Source organism: Berghia stephanieae, chromosome 1 (genome assembly GCF_034508935.2).
Source record: "Berghia stephanieae isolate SIO BIC M18660-M18661 chromosome 1, UCSD_Bste_1.3, whole genome shotgun sequence".
Lineage (NCBI taxonomy): Eukaryota > Metazoa > Mollusca > Gastropoda > Nudibranchia > Aeolidiidae > Berghia > Berghia stephanieae.
This window is the reverse complement of record NC_088360.1, coordinates 81,368,703-81,378,922: the sequence shown is the minus strand read 5'-3', so window position 1 is coordinate 81,378,922 and position 10,220 is coordinate 81,368,703. Positions and strand designations below refer to the sequence as shown.

Below are 10,220 nucleotides of genomic sequence, written 5' to 3'. Positions count from 1 at the left end.
AAGAACTAGATACTATACAATATGTATGTCAAATATCATCCCAATTTCCTTTTCTTGTGTGCGAGAATTCCTCTTTCGTCATTGAAATTCCTACGAGTGGTGTCTGAAATTCCTGTGAGCCAAATTTAAAGTTGGGTCTCTTTGCTATGATGATGCAGTGAGTGTGAGAGAGTCATCACTACACACATAAACAACAGAAACAATTTAAAAACATGACTATGACACACAACCACTCACACACGAGACTATACTATTTATCCGAACAGGACAAGACAAACAAGAGCTTGACTCTCTCTACACTTCGCATTGATGTTTGTCGTCTGACGAGTTCAACTCGCGCTCGACCTGTCAATATTCCTTTTTGCCTAGGACGTAATCATTAATAGAATGTTGTGTGGTTTTGACCGTGAAGAAAACCTTAAGAAGTCACATTTATATATTTTAGAGACATCGTTTTGAATAATTTTGAGTTAAACGAGCGAGCAGGAAGTTATTTTCTTAGGTTTCATTAACGGCCGATCAGCGCTTGTTTACTATAGTAGCGCAATTCCCAGCCCAAGTCTTAATGGCGGATGGTTTTCTCATCGAGGCCGCTGGTTGGCTCGCCAATAAGAGCACCGTATGGTTTCCATTGGGTAAATTCCTTGATGGAACCTTTCTTTATATAAAAATTGATTATAAGGATTATTACTGGTTATAGCTGTTTATCGATTTCACTTATTTTTTGTGCACACATCACTTTTTATCTTAACTTGAGTGAAGTTATCAAATTATTTGCTTCAATTTTCCTCCTATTGTCAAGTTCAATTATTGCTTTGTCCATTGCTAGTTTTGCTTGATAATTTATGTGACTCAGTCTCAAAATCTTATTATGTCAGGATGAATGGGACGCTGAAAAGCGAGCTTAGGATTAACATGATAAGAAATACGACCTTCAACTTTGAAATGTAGGAAATGGTATTTATTCTCCGTTGTAGCGAATAGAAATTAACCCCAGGATTCATATTTGTAGCGACAAATTCAATTTCCAACACCTAAATAATCCCGATATCGTTTGACACTGTGAGTTACATGTAATGCCCCGGACATGTTCAAGTCAGGGGTAAACAACGTCTCAATTTTAATTTTTGCATATATATATGCATATATATATATATATTATATATATATATATATATATATATATATATATATATATATATATATATATATATATATATATATATATATATATATATATATATACGAGTATGTCGTGTACTCGGGTAAGAAAGTACGATGTTGACATTGAATTTGTTTATAATACCAATGTTATCTGTTTTTCAATTAAAATAGTTTTCTTTCGAATTTTTTATATTTTGCAGAAAGTAGAAGAAGAGAGGTATTCATCTCTGACGCCAGAATCTACGTTAAAAAAGTCATTCTCTGTTGTCTTCTGGCACTTTCCTACTCACTTAATTTCTTGTTGTTTTCAACATAAGTGCCTGCTCCGCTCACGTTTCTGAATTAAAAATTCATCTCAAATACCGGAACATACTCAATGTCTCAATCGTTTCTATGTTACATGTTTGTGTTGAGAATATTGGCTATTAAGCTTAAATGTTGGCCAACTAACTTCGCGGTGTTTGTGTGTGTTGAACCCGTGACCTCAAGAAGTCAGGAAGAGAAGGCTCTCATAAGACTAGGATTAGAAGCGATATTTTTTGGGATCGTGGATAGCTCATACGGTAGAGTCACGCTCTCCCCAGCCAGGCAGAGTTGCCATACCAGTAAGGTCGTGGGTTCGAGCCACCATCGCCGCCGCAAATTTTTAATTCTCTATTGTCTTATGACACTTTCCTACTAACTTCATTTCTTGTTGTTATAGTATAGTTTTAACCAGTGTCAGACCAAACCTGACAAAATCTGACCCTCCTGTTAGAACATGATAAGTTAGCTCAGGATATAAAACTCTCTGATGCGAAGTTCACCTACCGCACTTAAAACACTGAGCTGGACTAAAAAGTCTTGACGCCTATTGAACATCTCCGATTTTAATGAACTCACTAGTATAAACTATACATTAACATGTACATAGCCTAATTTGTTCTTGTATTAGGTCACCAAATTTTGTTCAGCTTCTATTTCTTGATAAACTCATTATGTCTCACTATATAGTACTGGTAGGATGGGTGGCTTTCATGTCACTCTGTCTTTGTTATTGAATGATGAAAGTAGTCTTTCAGACCCATTAGACCTATAGAGTATGACACTCGCTTTCGAATCGGAAGATACTGGGTTCCAGTCCTTGGAAAATACTCTTTACTCACATTCTCTCACCGTACTCAGGTGTAAATTGAGTACCTGGTCGTTAACAGCGTTGTCTCTGTCGGAAAAAAATGTATTATGGCCCAACAGGCGTCATGTCTCGTTCTTTATGTTACGTGTTGCAGTTGGTCCGGGACCCTTTTGTAAAGCACTTTGAGCACGTTTAGTGGATTTTGCGCTATATAAAAGCTCAACTTAAAAAAAAAGGCTAGCGCAAAGTACTTTCCGCCAGATCTAACAGACCCAGCTAACCAATTACTGCAGGATGGATAGGTGGGTCAGAATAAAAATCTCGACTTCAGCCAAGATCGACCTCGGTCTCTTTGCATGTGAAGGGAGTGCTTTACTATCTGAGCTATTGGGACCGTCTTCTTAGATGAAATTGATAATATCAATATTTTTTTCCCATTTCAGAGATTGTTTTCCTGGCCACCATGCGGACAATGTGTACTTTAGTAGGGAAAAAAAGGAAATCAGTACACATAAACAATGGAATCATATTTCTCTTTTTTTCCTTTTTATGAACAGGAGTCTCACTGTCTTTTTATTTATGCAATGTCTCTTTCTTCTCATGTTGATTTTTGTTTTTGTCGTTGAAATTTATTGCTTTTGTCCTAACCTCGTTTGGTGCTCACCCAAGAGGGAAACAAATTACATGTAGGATTTCTTTTTTTTCTGAGATAATTTTTCCATTATAATATATGACTTACCCTATAAATGTCACCACGTTTCATCCAGTGATATGAATTTTGTAATCATTTGAGTGTATATCTCGAGGCGGTGACCCCTGGGGCCGTTTTCATGAACGCAGACCAGCGCCTAGTCTCAGACTATCTCTGGCTTTAGTCAATGACTTGAAAACATCAGTATTCATGTAAGTTGACTAAGCAAGTCCGAGACTAAAATCACGACAGTTTCGGACTAGGTTTGGCAAAGTTTTAGTTATTTGCTGAGGCAAGACTTCTGCTTTAGTCTAAAATAGTTACTAGGAGACGTCATAGCGTCAACAAGATAGCAGCTATTTTTAGATTGAGTGCGCTTCGATTCGGGAAGGAAAATACGTCGGTTACAAATGACAAAGGCAAAAAGTGGCATGTTGCCATTGACAATGGCTTTTAAAAAACTATAAGATAAGTGCAGATCGTCGAAAGCACACATTTTTGAGAGTAAAAAAACAAAAACAAAACTGAATCTATCGGTTCGTGAGTCGAGAGTGAACGAGACTCCGAAATGGAAGGCTTGGGCTTAAGACTAGCTAATCATTTACTTGACTAGTAAATTGCTAAATCTAGTCCTCGTTCATAAAAACGGGCCCTGTACTAGTGTCTGGTTGGGACATTCCAATGATCTCACCCGTAACAATGATAGATTGCTCTTTGTATCCAATCTTTTTCTATTCTCTATTTGGAATTGTTCATTTGGACGCAACTTGTTTGTCTGAATGGGGTCTTTTGTCTTCTCTAATGGGTATGGAGGTCACCTGTTGTCATATATCCCCCTATATCTATTTCCAACTTGCTTTCTGTCTTTGAATTGGAATGGGACTGCTTAGTTTAGTCGTGGCACTGACAGGAGTTCTTGGCTAAAAGGGAAACGGTCAAATGTATAGTTATATTTTTGGGAAATTTATTTTTTATTGTAAATCATCTACGGTGTACCAGCCGTATACATTGCTTTGAATGTGATTTGTACACATTTGAATGTGTTCCTCCAAGTGTGATCTTGTGCTTGTCACTGGATGAGACTTTTAGGTGATCTCGAACTAAGTACACTGATATTGTGCTCGTAGAAAATACATTTGTTCCCTGTTTGAACCACTTCCCTATGTCTTACTTTTGTTATTGTGTATTTAATTGTAACATTACATTTTTTTTACTATCCCATTTTCTTCATTTTTAAAAACGATAAAATAACCTAAAAGTGTCATTAGCGCTGTAAAATCCAAAAAAGCATTAAAACAAATCTAAACTCTAGATCTATCCTCTGACGATCTTAACATCTTCCTTCTAAATGGGCGTTAAAACAACTAAACGCATCAGGAGGTCACATTGATAGCTTGTTTCTAAAATTTACCTCTGTTCCTTGACGAGCTCCTCTGTCACTATGTCTCTTTGACTTTGATGGCCCATGAGGTACTAAACTTATAAACCATTCTATATTTTATTTAATTCCCTGAGGCCGAAATTACCTAAACGTGTAGTAAGTGCCATACAACCCTATATCATAATTGGAGGCTGTCCTCTATCCCCTCCCTACTCCCATCTGTGTGGCTTTCTGTTTTAGTCCTGGAGTGAGGCGACTTGGTTCTGTCTTTGTTTTTTGTTTTTTAATTAGAAACAGTCTGTCTCTTCTATTTATGGTGAAGATCCAATCTAAATGCTGACTTTGGCTGGCAAGGGATGGGTTGTTGCTGATATCCCTTACTAGTACCCTCTGTCTTCCTTCTTTTTCAGGCACATGTGATCAAAGTGTTGTAGGCACTGAATGCTGTGAATTCTAAAATAATATAAGAAAATATTTGTTCCACTTCACAAGGTTTCACTGTATTTGCTCACCGTGGTACAGTCCTTTTGAAGTAATATGAATATCACTTTGCTATAGCAGATTGAGAAAAAATAATGAATGACATTTGTGTAGATGAACCTCTTGACATTCTAACCAGCTTCATCCTATTATCATCAATGTGTTGTTTGGGATGGCATTTTGCTGTCAATTAAATGAAAGCAGAATTTATTGATGTCAATGATTATCAATGCCGACCTCCAGAATGTGTTTATGTGTGCTGTCTGTTGTATGTGTGTTTCTCTGTGTGAGTGTGTACTTGTGTATGCCATTAAGTTTCAATAAATTATTATTTTTATTATCAATTTTTTTTCAACATTTAATTTTTTATCCAAAGGCAGGATGTTCATTTTATCTCCACTTTTTATAAGACGTTCACCAGTTAACAGAGCATCCGGGAGTCCAAATCATTGTCTGTGTTCAAGAAATTCTTGAAAACATTTCTTTTTTTGATGCCATGTACTTTCTTTGACATTGTTTTGTGTTGATGTAAAGCGCCAAGAGCCTCATGGTTGAGGTTATCGTGCGCTCTATAATAGTCTATATTATTATTATTATTATTATTATTATTATTATTATTATTATTATTATTATTATTATTATTATTATTATTATTATTATTATTCGTGTGGAAGTTTCTTATTGTCTGTCTGTTTGATCTTGGTTTTCGGGAACACAGCGGTGTGTTGTCGCTGTTGTTTTGTAAAGTATTGTGACCCTCGAATTTTTATGTCGATGTTCTAATGTCGGTAACTGGGGCTTGCTGAGGGCACGTGTCCGTCAATCTTTTACGTGAATTTGAAGTTTGTGACGAATCGCATTATTGCACCAGTTTGATTTTTAAAATAATTTATAGACGTCTATGTTTTGTGTATCCTGATCCGAAACTAAACTAGCATATTCCAAAGTTGGACATATTATTAGGGCACTGTAAGCTTGAGACTTTACTTTTTGAGAGTACTGACTTAGGTTTTGGTGTAAGAATCCGCGTGTTCTATTTCTTATCGTTCCTAAACATAGTTCTCCCATTTCAAACTGTTTTTTATGTGGGACTCCGAGGTAGCGGGCGCTATATTGACTCGCTGAAGTCGCATTCATTACGGTGTAGCTAAAGTGTAATAATAATACAGCTTCTTTTCTTTAATAAAAATAAAATCTTTTTTTTCCCGTTATTATCTACGTTTACCCGTAGAAGGCTAAAGGCCGAGACGTTGTTTGTGTTGTATCTTTTATATGAATCCCTTTTGCCCTCTTTATTTAACTCACATTTTAAAGGATTTCTTAGGATACACCTTTTCCTAGTCATTTATAAAGGTCAAAAAGTGAATCAGTGTTCTATTGCTTTGTAATGCGTTACAGTTAGGGGATAAAATGTAAGGTGCCATCTTTCTGTCCATTTTACAAGCATGTCGAGGTCGTCCTGGAGGCATATTATGGCTCATTTCTCATTATCTATTATTTCTCTAAGCAGCTATTTTAGACGGATTTCTTAGGATACACATTTTCGTAGGTCATTTAGAAAAGACAAAAAAGTACCCAATGCAGTGTCTTGTGATAGGCTACTCCCGACAATGCAGTACGACAACCTGCTGAGTTCCGCCACAAAAGTTATTGATATCCACGTATGCATTTATTGTGTTCTTACACCATCTCTTTGTGGATGGAACTACGAATTTCACGGTAATTTTGCCAATCTTTTTCATTGTTATATCGCTTGGCGGCGTTATAGCATCTTTGTTTATGACTTAGCAGGCCCTTGGTTTTTCAGATTGATCGACTTCATTGGGATGTTTTAGTTAAAGCCTCTGTGATTCTAGTTAAATACGTGTTGTTATCCAAGTTGCATGGGTAAATTAAAGCCTCTGTGATTATATTTAAATACGTAGTTAACCAATTTGTATACGGGTCGTGTTTTGGTGCAGGCAGGTACAAATCTTTTGTCAAAACTTTGGAAATTGTTGCTGTCTCGTCACTGCATTTGTATCTCTCTGCATTTGTATCTCTCTTCTTATATTGAAGTACAAAATGGGATGGTTTTGATTGAAGTTCGATTTAGATGTTTACATTGCACAGAACCACATCGTGGTTGTTCTCGGATATATTTCTGGTGTTGTTTCAAAACTATTTTATCTAAGTCAAGAATAGTTACAGCAAATATAATGTTACCTCAGTGTATGAACAGTGCAGTTATATGAACAGCAAAGTTGTGCTTATTGCGTAAGAAGCGCGGAAGCTATCAAAACCGTATGGAATTCTCACGCTAAAACCGCATCACATTTGGGTCAAAAGGGATACATTCTTCAAATGGTTATTTATAAATATTAAACAACTTATCAATGACAAAATATAGAATTGAGGAATGTTTTACAAGGAAAAAACTATTTCTCACAAAAAATATATCCATTTGACTTTTTCTTTCCCTCAGGATGACTCCATACAGGCTCAAGGGAAACCAAATGGTCTCAAATAATATAACAAGGGCACACGTTTGCTTGGCACTTGCAACACCCTTGGGTCATATAAGGGTCAGTAAAAAGGGGAATATTTATTTTTTGTTGTTATGTTTTTAAAAGGTTTACAGCGCTTGAGACAATTTAAGATCATTTCAGCGTAGAAAAAAAGGAAGATTGTAGGGGGAGAGTAACAAAATCTGAAATTAAGATGATCCACCTATTTGCCTCTTTTGACAGTAGCTAAAATTCCCACCTAGGAAGCAAAGGGTCCGACTATAAAGGATACATTCAAATACTTGCAACGTGCAATAATATTAAACACTAAAAATTATAATAGCATACTATAAAAGATGATTTACAAGTAATAAGATAAAGAAGGAACTACCGAATATATTTTACTGCTTCCTCTCCGCTAAGAATCCCCGCCAAGACCAGGAAAAAACCCGAGTAATCTCAATTCAGAACAAAGACAGAGATCAACATGGAAAGGGAAAACATACGAGGATAAAAGACAGGGCAAAAGTGACGTCATCACTCATCATAGGAGGTCAAACATCACACCATAACATGACGCATGTATGGCGATATTACCATATTTTTTTTTCTCTCAGACAACGCTACTACCGACCAGGTATTCATTTTACACTTGAGAACGTTGAAACACTGAGTTAAAAACCATTGTCCATAGACTCAGCATTGATGGACTCGAAATTGGAAGGCGAGTGTTTTAGATACCACAAAACCATAAAACCGCACAGGTAAACAAAAATGGAGAATAGTTATATAAAAATAAAATTAAGAAATTAGGAAGCAGGAAAATTTCTCAATTTGATATTTTCAAAAATAAAAATGGATCGCCTCTAATGTCTTCGTCTTCGCCCTTTTCTGTTCAATATTATGTTGTGTGATGCAAGCGAGGGTTCGCAGCGTAAAACGCTTACCCTTTGAAGAATATACGAGGGTGTGTCAAAATGTAATGGGACAAATCTACTAGGTTCATTTCGTTTTCATGTGACGTCATATTTGGCTCAATTGAACTTCCACATGTACTCTTTAAACCAAAAGTTAAAAATTTTAATTCTATCAAATTTTGACAAGGTTATCACAGTTCAAAATGGCTGCCATATGGATGTCCGTCAGCGACAGGAAGCTGTCATTGAAATTCTTGTTTTCGAAGAAGAAAATTCGAGTAACTTTTTTAAACGTATTGGTAAAGTCTATGAAACTCCGGCATTTTGTAGAAAAAGTGTTTTAAGTGGGTTGAGCCCCGAGTCGAAGAGACAATCATTGGAATGGCGACACCCCTCTTCCCCAAATACCAAAAACTTCAAAGCTAAGAGATCAGCTGGGAAATTATGCCAACAGTGATTAGGGACATTTGAGGTGTAAATCATCGTAGATTTCCTACCACACTGTCAATGGTATAAATAGACACTGAAGCAGTTGAAAGCAAGAATTCGTCGAGTTAGATCGGCTTTGGAGATGGAACGAGTACTGTTTCTTCATGAAAATTATTGCCCTTCCACACACAAGTGCCAGGAAAACGGAGGTAATTGCATCATTTCATGGACAACGCTGTCTCACCCTCATTGATTCACCAGGGACACGTTCGGTCCACTGAAGGAGGCAATTAGTAGGGGGAATTAGGTCCAAAAAAACCTTGAAATGTGCAAACAGGGTTGAAAGCATGGAAATTACATATGTTGTAGAATATGAAAAACCCTATAATTTATGATATAGAACCACTCTGAGAGATTAGTATTAGTTGAGATACAAGGTTTTTAAGATTAGAAAATTTTGAAATGGACAACAATAATTTCTTTCATTTTTATTGTGTAAACATTCGAGGCAAGCCGACCAAAGGTTGTTTTACGTCATCCTTTGGATTCCCATTGGTGACTATTTTTAGCGTCGACGCGGATGTTTTACTTTCCCTTTACTTTCGATTCACGAACCATACAAATTATTTAATCGTAAATTTTATTCAATTTCACTTGTTTTAAAGGACGTCTAGCGAGCAATATTCTATAACATGAGATTTTTTCTGTATCTGATTTAATAAGTATAATCAATTGCTCTAAAACGGACGGGCAGACGGGAAGACGAGCAGAGGGGTAGAGAAAACAGACTAGCAGAAAACAGCTCAATAAATGCCGATAACCGGTGTTGACAAAGGACAGTGCTTATTCTCCCCTCCTCCTGTTTTCTTTTCTTTCCAAAAACACTGCTATAATCAATTTACGTGAGTTAAAACCTATTTCGGTCAAACTTGATGACAGTAAAGAGTCAGCATACCACTTACATTGCTATAATTATCATCATTATCATCATCATCATCAACCACTTTGATGCTATATTGTAGCAAGTTATTTACTTTACGTTATTTACCGCAAAGGGACAATGGGAGAATGTTCTATTTGTACTGTTGTGTCATTATGTAAGGCACTGCAGACATTTTGCCTGCTGATGATGGGTCTTTAACAGAAAGAACGAGAGAGAGAGAGAGAGAGAGAGAGAGAGAGAGAGAGAGAGAGAGAGAGAGAGAGAGAGAGAGAGAGAGAGAGAGAGTTGTGAAAGAATATTGCATATGCCTAATAAAGGAATGCGTTTGCATGATTTCAGATACACAAACAATAGCAAAAAGAACTGCTCCCAGAGACTGGGACAGGTGTTTGATATGCCAACAAGATAACCCAGACCGTTTATAATGTCCCTCTAAGTCGAGGAGGTATGACAAAGGGCAAGGCTATGAAACTCTTATTGAAGATTTAACACAATTCAATTCTTTGGTTTGTGATGAAAACAAGTTGGATCATAAGTATTGTCGTGTAAAATTTAATGCCAACAAAATTAAGCGATTAGAATTAAAGAAATCTAAAAGAATTGCCCTACAAGAAT

At 36.4% G+C, this 10,220-nt stretch overlaps 1 long non-coding RNA gene across 1 annotated transcript in view; it reads right to left on the bottom strand.

The window, feature by feature from the left end:
- LOC144958845 (uncharacterized) overlaps positions 1-10,220 on the bottom strand; it is a 155,131-nt gene that overhangs the window by 117,766 nt on the left and 27,145 nt on the right. The window lies entirely within an intron of this gene.